At 63.1% G+C, this 9,234-nt stretch overlaps 1 protein-coding gene across 1 annotated transcript in view; it reads left to right on the top strand.

Moving 5' to 3' along the window:
- Window positions 1–23: 23 nt before the first annotated feature.
- The window catches only part of TPPP (tubulin polymerization promoting protein), a 26,060-nt gene continuing 16,849 nt past the window's right edge, over window positions 24–9,234 (top strand). Inside the window, exon 1 of the mRNA XM_032415255.1 lies at window positions 24–112. The gene's annotated coding sequence lies outside the window, so the exon portion shown is untranslated. The remainder of the gene's footprint in view (window positions 113–9,234) is intronic.

The following is a 9,234-nucleotide window of genomic DNA, read 5'->3' as shown; positions in this document are numbered from 1 at the left end:
GGGCGGGGCGGGGCCGACGGGCCGGGGCGGCGGGGGCGCGGGCGCACGCCGGACACCGGGTCGCGCGCGGCCGAGTCGCGGAGGCGCCCGCTGCAGTCGCCGCATCTCCGAGGTAAGCGTTCGCAGGGCTCGGTCCGGGGCGCCGGGCGCAGGACCCCCCCCCCCACCACGACCCGCCGCGCCTGCCACCTGCGCCCGCCGAGCCCCCTCCCGGCTGCGGTCCCCGTGCGTCCGTGCGACCCCGGCCCTGGGCTTCCCGGCGGTGGGCTCTGGCGCTCGTGCCCCCGGGGGCTGCGTCGCGGGCGTGAGTCTGGGGGCGCAGAGGCGCGGGCGGCGGCGACCGCGCTGCAGACAGGTGGGTTCATACATGGGCCCCAGTGAGGCGCTGTGGCCTTTCCCGGCGTCAGTGCTTCACGCGACAAAGACGACCCTTGCAGCCCCTTTCCCCGTCGCACGCGCTCCGCGCCCCCAGACCGCACGCGCGGGCCTGTCCACGTCCAGCTGCGCGGACCCTGATTGCCGATGCCCAGGCCCGGGTGGCTGCCGCCCGCGAAAGGGCGGGGATCAGGGCTTAGAGGGTGTGAAAGGGAGTCACTGTCCTGCAGCGCGAATTCTGGGAGACCCAGGGCCACACAAGGGCCGGAATGAGCCTGATGCTTTGGCAGAGACTCCGCGTCGCCCCCTCGGGGTCCCGAGCCCCCCCAGTGTTTGCGTCACCATCCTCACCCCAGGTGAGAGTGTGGGACCTACAGTATGCAAATCCAGAAGCTTCCCAGGGGGGTGTTGTGTTCTCCCATCTGACAGCCGGCTGGCACGGCTGATAGATCCTCTCCCGCACACCTCCGGGGAGCAGGGCCCTGCCTCTGAAGGAAGACGGGAGGAGAAGCCTTTATTCTGGGGTTCCAGTTACATAAACGTAGCCCCGAAATGAGGGGGCAAGAACATCCGTTTCTGCTACCCTGTTGGTGGACATTTGGAGAGGCGTTTGCGTCTCTGATCATCAGACACCTCTCTGGGTTAGCTATGCTGTCATCCGTCTGCGTGTTCATTGGTTAATGCACCTGACATTCACCGCATGCTGGCAGGGTCTCTGGGGGCGCTGAAAACGGGACCCGGCACGCAGCAGGCCTCCCTGCACTCCCCACCGCCAGACTCTCAGGGAGGACCCACCAGGGGTGCGGTGGGGGGCCCGCCCCGGCTCCTGGGAGGTGATTGGTCAAGGCTGACCTGAATCCCGAGTGCACGGGGACCCCAGGGGGATGGAGCGGTGGGGAGAGAGAGCTTGGAACAGGCAGGCAGTGGCGGTGGGGCAGTGAGAAGCCGGCTTTGATGGGTGCCTTAAACTGGACTCCATGACCCCGTCTCTGGTACCAGCCGCTGCTCCCATCACATGGTCCACATCACAGGGCTCCGTGAGGGGTGGTGGGGGAGGGGTGCTGCTGAATTTCCTGGAGTGTTTGCAGAAAGCTGCCGCAAGAGGGTATGTGCGCTCTCCTGGGGAAAGGCTGTAGGGCTCTCGTGATTTCCAGACGGCCCCCTGACTCAGGAAGGGGCCGTGATGTAAAATGCCTGTCCACGCGTGCAGAACAGGGTGATGGACATCAGAGGCACTGTGTTGGCTGTATTCTTATCTTCCTGGCGTTGTTTGGCTCATCTTCCTGAATGCTTTGAAGTTGCAGTAAATAACTGTTGTAACCATATACAAGGTTATAAATTCTCATGGTGGAAAACGAGCAAATCACAGGAGAATTTCATAAAGAAATTTAAATCATTCATTACTGCTTGAGATTTACCAGAAGGCTTTTAGCAGCCACACCGTCCTGGGGCGGCAGAGCGCTCCCGGCAGGAGAGGCTGAGAATTAAAAGCTTCCTCTGGGACAGGCCGCGCTGCCTCCGAGCCAGGCCTATTTATAGCTGGTGATGTTGCTGGCGAGGCGGGAGGAGCACGTACAAGATGCCATCTGGGGATCTTGGGACCATGGGGCAAGGGGCCCCGCTGCACCTTGAAGTATCAGGTCTTCCTTGGGCCCGGCCTGGCGCCACTGTCTGGACCTGAGGGCCGAGTCCACCTGGGCCACAGTCCCTGGGCAGGATTGACCCACGCTCAGCACCTGCTGCTGAGCGGCAGGTACACTGGGAAGGAGGAGGTGGGGCTGGGACGTGGTCTCCAGCTGCCCCGTGCGTGGGGGGCACAACCCTGGAGTCACAATGCACAGCATGGTCTGTGCTCAGCAGCCCTCTTCAGAGGGGAGCCCCCACTGCCTCCGAAAGTCAGTGCCCAGAATGGCTTTGATTGGCCCCGGGGGCCTCAGGGAGGGCGCCTCCAGGGACGGCCCCTGGGGAAGGGCAGCTCCCCACAGGAGCCTGGCTGCCGTCTCCAGGTCTCCTCCGACGTGGGAGTCAGTCTGGCCGCAGGCGCCATCCCCACCTCGGGCGAGGGCACACTATGGCGGCTCCCTTGTGAGTTGTAAGGTAACGTCCAAACGCAGGACCTTCTTTGCTGAACAGTCAAAAGTCTTCCACGGTGTCAGGAAGTGACAGTTTCTGACTCGTCTTCCCCGCCCTCTCCCAGAGCCTGCGCTCCTCTCCTTAGCAGAGGGACCTGCGGGCCTGTCCTCCAAGGAGCACGTCCACGCCGCCACACGTGTCCCAGTGTGTCCCAGTGTGTCCCCAGCATGTCCCAGCATGTCCCCACGTGTCCCAGCGTGTCCCCAGCGTGTCCCTGCATGTCCCACCATGTTCCAGCGTGTCCCAGCGTGTCCCAGTGTGTCCCCATGTGTTCCAGCATGTCCCCAGCGTGTCCCAGCGTGCCCTCGTGTGTCCCAGCATGTCCCCGCATGTCCCAATGTGTCCCCAGCGTGTCCCCGCGTGTCCCCAGCGTGCCTGTGTCTCTAAGTTTCTTAGCATAGTGCAGTGCCCCCTGTGGGCTCTGTGTGACCTCCTGCCCTGAGCCACGTTTCCCCAGATCCCATCCTGTCACACCCGTGTGACCGCCTGTCTGCCGAGCACCCGGCAGGGTCAGGGGAGCAGACGCAGCCTCCACTTGGGAAGCTCTCTCTGCAGTGGGGGGGCCACACAGCGGCCAGCGTCCTCCGGTGACCCCGTGTAGGCCTCACCCGCCCCACCGTCCCATCTGCACCTGGGAGGGGTCAGCCAGGCGGGCAGGTTGTGGGGCGTGGGGTGTGAGTGCAGCCCCTGAGCCGATGTTAACGCAGGTGCCCCTCGAGTCTGACCCTGCGGCCCTGGGTCTCGAGCTGTCCATCAAAAGCCCGTTCACGCCCTCTTACCAGTCCAGGTATGCACGCTGCGCTACGGACTGCGTGTGCTTCCTTCGCGGTTCTCGCTGACCCTCAGCCCCGCTCTAGCCCTTTAATGCTGGACAACAGACTGCCCCCAAACCAGGGGGTTAGGACAGGGCCTGTGTTTGCTTTGCTTGCAGATCTGCCACCCTGCAGAGCTTGGTGTGGACGGCGGTCTCCGTTCCCTGACCGCGGCTGGGGGGTCTGCTGGCCGGGCAGGACCACCCGAGGCCACCCTTGTGGCCAGCACGAGGCTCCTCTCTGTGCAGGGCCTCTCCAGAAGGTTCCCTGTCCCCAGAGAAGCAGGGAAGCCACGTCTCTCCATCGCGTGGCTGTGTCCCGGGGTGCAGGCCGCTAGGGACGTGCCCTGGCTCGAGGCGGGGAGCTTGCGGGTGGGAGGTGATTTCTTGGTGCTTCTGAGAACCAGGGGTGCAGTCCCTGTGCCCCGGCCCTACGCCCCTGGGCCGTGGATGTTGCTGCGGCCGGCCCCTGGGGTCGGCGTCCGCCCGCCCCTCGCTGGCCTGCTGTCTGCAGGTGGCAGGGCCTGCCTCCGTGGGGAGACGGCCCCTCGGCCACCCTGGTTCTGACTCACCGCGGCTTGTCAGCTGCCCCTGCATCCGCCTGCTCTGAGGCCGTGCCTCTCGGAGGCGCCCCCGCGGGAAGTGCCCGTGCCAGGCCCTGCCCGTTGTGGGCTCCTTCACAGATTCGGGAGACGAGCCGCCGTTTGCCACGCATGACAGGTCTCCTCCCCGGCCCCGCGTTTCTCTCCTTGGTGATGTTTTCTGACGAACGGAAGTCCTTGCTCTCAAGCTGGCGGCCTTCACGAAACACGAACTGTGTCCTTCAAGGACAGGGGTCCCTGAGTGCAGATCCTTCCCCACGCCGAGGACGGCCGATGCCCTGTCTTCGGCCTTTCCTGCCGCGCTCCGTGAGCACCCGAGGCGGGGTGGAGGCCCGTCTGCGTGCGCTTCAGCTCTTGGCGTCCCGCGGGGGCTTCCTGTCCCTGCGCCGGAGGGGGCCATCTTCGTTTCCGGAGCTTTCCATCCAGTCTCGACGCCCACGGAGCCCATCTTGTTCTTGTCTTAAGATCACCGGTGTCCACAGCCCTTCGCCTGGATGCCCAGACGTGAATATTGTTGGAATTTGTATCTGGGTCAAATGAAAACTGCGGTTGAATTTAGGGACAGTGGATGTCTTTATTTAGATTCCAACCCCTGTTTATAATGTCATTACTTAGACCTTTTGTTTCTTTCAATGACAGAGTTTCCTGTGTCGGTGGTCTTGTGCATCCTTTATGAGATTTGTGTTTCTTCACGATATTTTAAATGGTTCATTTCTAAATGCTTTTTACCATCTGTCTTTGCTGCCGCATGGAAGTGAGGTAGACCCCCGTGCACTGACCGTGTGTCCAGAAACATCGCTAAACCCACTCGCCCGATTCTAATAACCGAAGGACTTCCTTCAGTTCTGGTGTGTGCCCGACCCTAGAAACTGCAGATCATGAGGTTTTTCTTCTCTCACCATTTTTACATCTTTATTTCCTGTTCTTGTCTCATTACACTGACATGGTGAATAGAATACTTGCTCCGACTTGAAAAGAAAAGCTTTCAATATTTCATTTTAAGTGTGATGACTTTTTTAGTTTTTTGCAGGCAACCCTTTTTCTCATATTAAGGGTTTTGCCCTCTTCTTCCGATTTGCTAAGAATTTGTATGATGAATAGATGCTGAATTCCATCCAAGGCTCTGCCCGCATTTACAAGCTGCTGACGCGATATTTACTCTCCGTCAGCACGAGGGACTGCACGGGCGGGTCCTCACGTGAGACTAGTCTTGCATTCCCGGCACGGCCCCAACTTGATTGTAAAGTGTTGGTCCTTTTTATCTATGAGTGGATTCCGTTGACTAATATTTTGTTTAGGATTTTGAAGAAAAGTTTTTATGTCTGTGGCCAGCTTCGCAGGTCAGCCTGTGCATGTGAGCGGACTCGGGTCCACACCGGGGTCCGGGCCTGTGCCCCGCAGCCCCTCCGGCCGCGGCTGCCTCGCCCCTACGGCAGGGCTGCTCCTCGTGCTGTAAGCCTCCCCCGAATCAGCAGGCTTGTGTGCCACCCCCCTCCTCCAGGTGCCTCCACCATGCAGCCAGGTCGGGTCTCTGTGCGGGCAGAGCTCCCTCCCTGGGAGCCCATGCTCTGGGGCCCCCGGAATCCGGCCCTGCCTGCCCCCCGGGCTCTCTGTGCCACCACCTGGCTCCTGTCGTCCACAGCTGCTCTGGGCCGGCTGTAACACAGAAACTTATCCTGCCTCAGCTCTGGGGCCAGAAGCCTGGGATCCAGGTGGGCAGGGCCATGCTCCACCCAGAGGACCCAGGGGAGGGTCCGTCCCTCCTTTTCCAGCTCCCGGGGTTCCAGAGGTCCCTGGGCTTGTGGCTCCACCATCATGTGGCCTCATGTCTATCTCTCCTCTTCCAATAACATGTGTCGTTGGATTCAGGGCCCCCCAGGGAGTCCAGACCTCACCTTGAGATCTTTAGCTTCATGACATCTGCAAACAAGGCTCTAGGTGCCAGGGTGTGGACACGCCTTTCTCAGGGTCACCGTTCACCCCACTACGCTTGCCCCCTGCGTCAGGAGCATACCTGGCATCCAGGTCCCTCAGGCGCTGGCCGGGCAGTGTGCTGGGGGACGGAGGGCTCAGCAGCCAGGAGTGTCCTCACCCAGCCCGTAGGGCATCTCCCGCAGGTTCAACCCACGCGCCAAGATCAGAGTGTAAAGCGTGGGTAGCGTGCGCCCTGTGTCCTCGGCTCTGGCGTGGACTTGTGCCGAGTGCCCTGTTGTGGGAGCATCTTGGGAGAGATTTTAGAGAAAGCGCGGCCTGGACGGTGAGCCGTGGGGATTCGAGTCAATTCTCATAGGGGTCTGGGCAGCAGTCTGGGGGCCGCCCTCCCCTGCCACTCTCCTGTCCTTGGTTCTGAGGCCCTCTCTCAGGAACGGGGCTGTGCCGTGGTGCCCCTCCAGCCGTGTCTCCCTGGGGGCTCTCTTTTGGCCCCCACACCCTTCGTTTTCTTAGATCCACGTGCAGACGTGCTCCGCTCCACACTGGGGCCACTGGTGTTCTCGGATTCCCTGTGAAACGGGGGCTCTCCCTGACTCCACGGTGGCCAGAGAATGTGCTGCTGTCATGGGGAAGGGGAGGGCTCCCCAGGGGCCCTCGTGGGCCTGAAGATGCCCTCACCCTGCCATAGCCCCAGCCTTCCTCAGTTTCCCTTACTGGAAAGACAGCTGCCCCATGAGGCTGTCTTTTGAAGAGCGCACAGCCTGTCCTGGGCCCCCATCCTGGCTGCCTGGCCCCCTGTGCTGGGTGCCCCACGGCCTGCTCCCCCTCGCCAGCTGGGCAGCAGCTCCCCAGGTCCAAGGCGGGGGCTCCCACAGTGACCTCGCTGTGGTCAGGTCACTGTCCAGGACAGCCAGGACGGGCCCCTGGCCCCGGATGCTGGGCTTGCTGCTCTGAACTCCCGTTTGATCTTCGGACCGGGAGCAGCAGGGGGTCGGCTTTACTCCTCCTCGGGCAGCTCCTTGGGACAGCCACGGCCTGGGGCTCTCCGGGGTGCCCGGCTTCACGGTCTGTCTGGGCCCGTGGCCTGGGGCCCGAGTGTGTCCTGCTCGCACAGCCCCGGGTGGCATCAGACCTTGTGCTGGGACTGTGAGGGGCCGTGCCAGGGGTCTCGGGCCGCTGTCTCTGCAGTGGGATTCCTGCCTGTCCCGGTGTCTGGCGGGAGCCCGCAGCTCAGAAAGGCCGCTTTGTCCGCCCCTGGAAGGCCCTCACCGCCTGGAACGGCTCTCAGCTGGGACGAGTGGTCATTCACATCGAGTGTCCGAGGCAGCCACGGAGTGGGCAGCCACGTCATGATAAAAAGTGTGAACAATTGCCAAAGGGCCGTGTTGTGCTCAAGTGCACTGAGAGAGAGAGAGCTGAGGACACAGGCGCGGGGATGGTCCCGGGAGCCCCGCGGGGTCTGCGGGCTCCCGGTGGCCTTCGTTCCCCTCCGGGGCAGCCCCAAGGGTGAAGCAGCTCTGGACCCTGTCGCCGGGGCCTGGGCGCTGGTGGAGGCCGTGGAGCAGGGAGGCGAGCCACGTGGAGCCTTCTGGAGAGGGCCGTCCCAGGAGCCCAGTGCCCGTGCGCGGCTGCCTCCCACACAGCCTGCCAGGGAAGCCTCAAGGGGCAGGGAGGTACACACTCCTCCCCTTCGGTTCTCTTTCTCTTCCGTCTGCACACTGTTCACAGCCTCTGGGTGCTCACGGAGAGCCTGGCGGCACCCAGTAAGGGACCGCCCGCAGCCAGGGCCTCCTCTCGGGTGCCCTGTGCTCAGCTTCTGTGCCCGTGAGCTCTGAGCCGAGCCAGCTTTATGAGATCCGCAGGAATGCTTGTGTTTCCGGGGCCCTCGAGGTTGCTTGTACATGGGATCTCAGCCAGGACCCCGGTCCTCCCCGGTCCCGTCAGTGGGCCCAGTGATAATCTGGGGGCTTCAGCACCCACCACTTCCCCTGGACCAGGCCCAGGTGTAAAGATTCGGGGGATGTGGGGGGTCCCCATGGGAGTGAAGACCAGGGACGCTGAGCAGTAGCCCAGGGAGAGCCCGAGTGACATCCAGAAGCTTCCCTCTGATGCTCCCACCCCCAGGAGCCCTTACCCCTGCAGGGCCTGTGGTGTCCGTTGGAGCCCAGAGCCTCTTTCTTAATGCAGCTTGCAACACAGTGTGTCCCACGCACAGGCTGCCGCACACCCAGAGGGGCTGGCGCTTTGCCTGTGGCGGACGAGGTTAGCCTTCCAGCTGCTGGGGCGGGGGCTGCCAGGGAGCGCTGAGCAGCAGAGCTCGGAGGGGGCTCCCACCCAGGCCCGCAGGCCTCTGAATCGCCGTCCCCCGTTCACACCGGGAACTCTCCAGGGAACTGCACGGGCTCCAAGGACACCCCAGCCTGGTTAGAAAGAACGTTTGGCCTCTTCTGGGTTCCTGGTGGGATCCAGGTGCTAAGGCTGCAGGATGGTTCCTGGGGAGACTGGCTCTCTTCACGCGCCCACTGTCTCCACGGCCTGGGCTCGTCCTGCCTGCCGACAGCACAGGTCGCTGGGGGGTGACGGGGGCAGGGTTGGCCCCCTTCAAGGATGCGGGTACTGAGTTTCCGGAGGCCTAGAGTCGCAGAGTCAGGATGGAGCCCGGGAATGTGCCCGTGGCCTCGGGGGCCTCAAAGCAGGGCCAGGGGCAGGTGGGCAGGGAGGAGGGCCCAGCATTTCCCCAGAGGGTCCCTGGGAGGCTGGTCTACTGCTGCGCCCACCGCCAGATCGGAGGTTCCCAGGGAGGGGGGCAGAGGAGGGCTCATGCAGCGCCCGGGGAGGGTGATGAGAGCCAGCGGTATGTGGCGGGCGCGGGCCAAGGGGGTCCTGGGGGAGCTCTGCGTTTCTCTGTGGCCTGTCCAGGTTCCCAGACACATGCATCCTGCTGGCCCCGACCCGGCCCGTCTGCCGCCATCCCTGGGCCCCCATCCCAGTGTAAGTGCAGCGTATCCGCAACCTGCCCCCACACACACACCTGGTCTGCTCACACACACACCTGGCCTGCTCACACATACACCAGGTCCTGCTCACGCACACACCAGGCCCTGCTCACACACACACCTGGCCCTGCTCACACACACACCTGGCCGTGCTCACACACACACCTGGTCCTGCTCACGCACACACCTGGCCCTGCTCACACACATACCTGGCCCTGCTCACACATACACCAGGCCCTGCTCACACACACACCTGGCCCTGCTCACACACACACCTGGCCCTGCTCACGCACACACCAGGCCCTGCTCACACACACACCAGGCCCTGCTCACGCACACACCTGGCCCTGCACACACACACCTGGCCCTGCTCACACACACACCT

This window comes from Phoca vitulina, unplaced genomic scaffold (genome assembly GCF_004348235.1).
Source record: "Phoca vitulina isolate PV1807 unplaced genomic scaffold, GSC_HSeal_1.0 scaffold17, whole genome shotgun sequence".
NCBI lineage: Eukaryota > Metazoa > Chordata > Mammalia > Carnivora > Phocidae > Phoca > Phoca vitulina.
The sequence above is the reverse complement of the archived record's forward strand: the minus strand, read 5'-3'. Positions and strand labels throughout refer to the sequence as shown.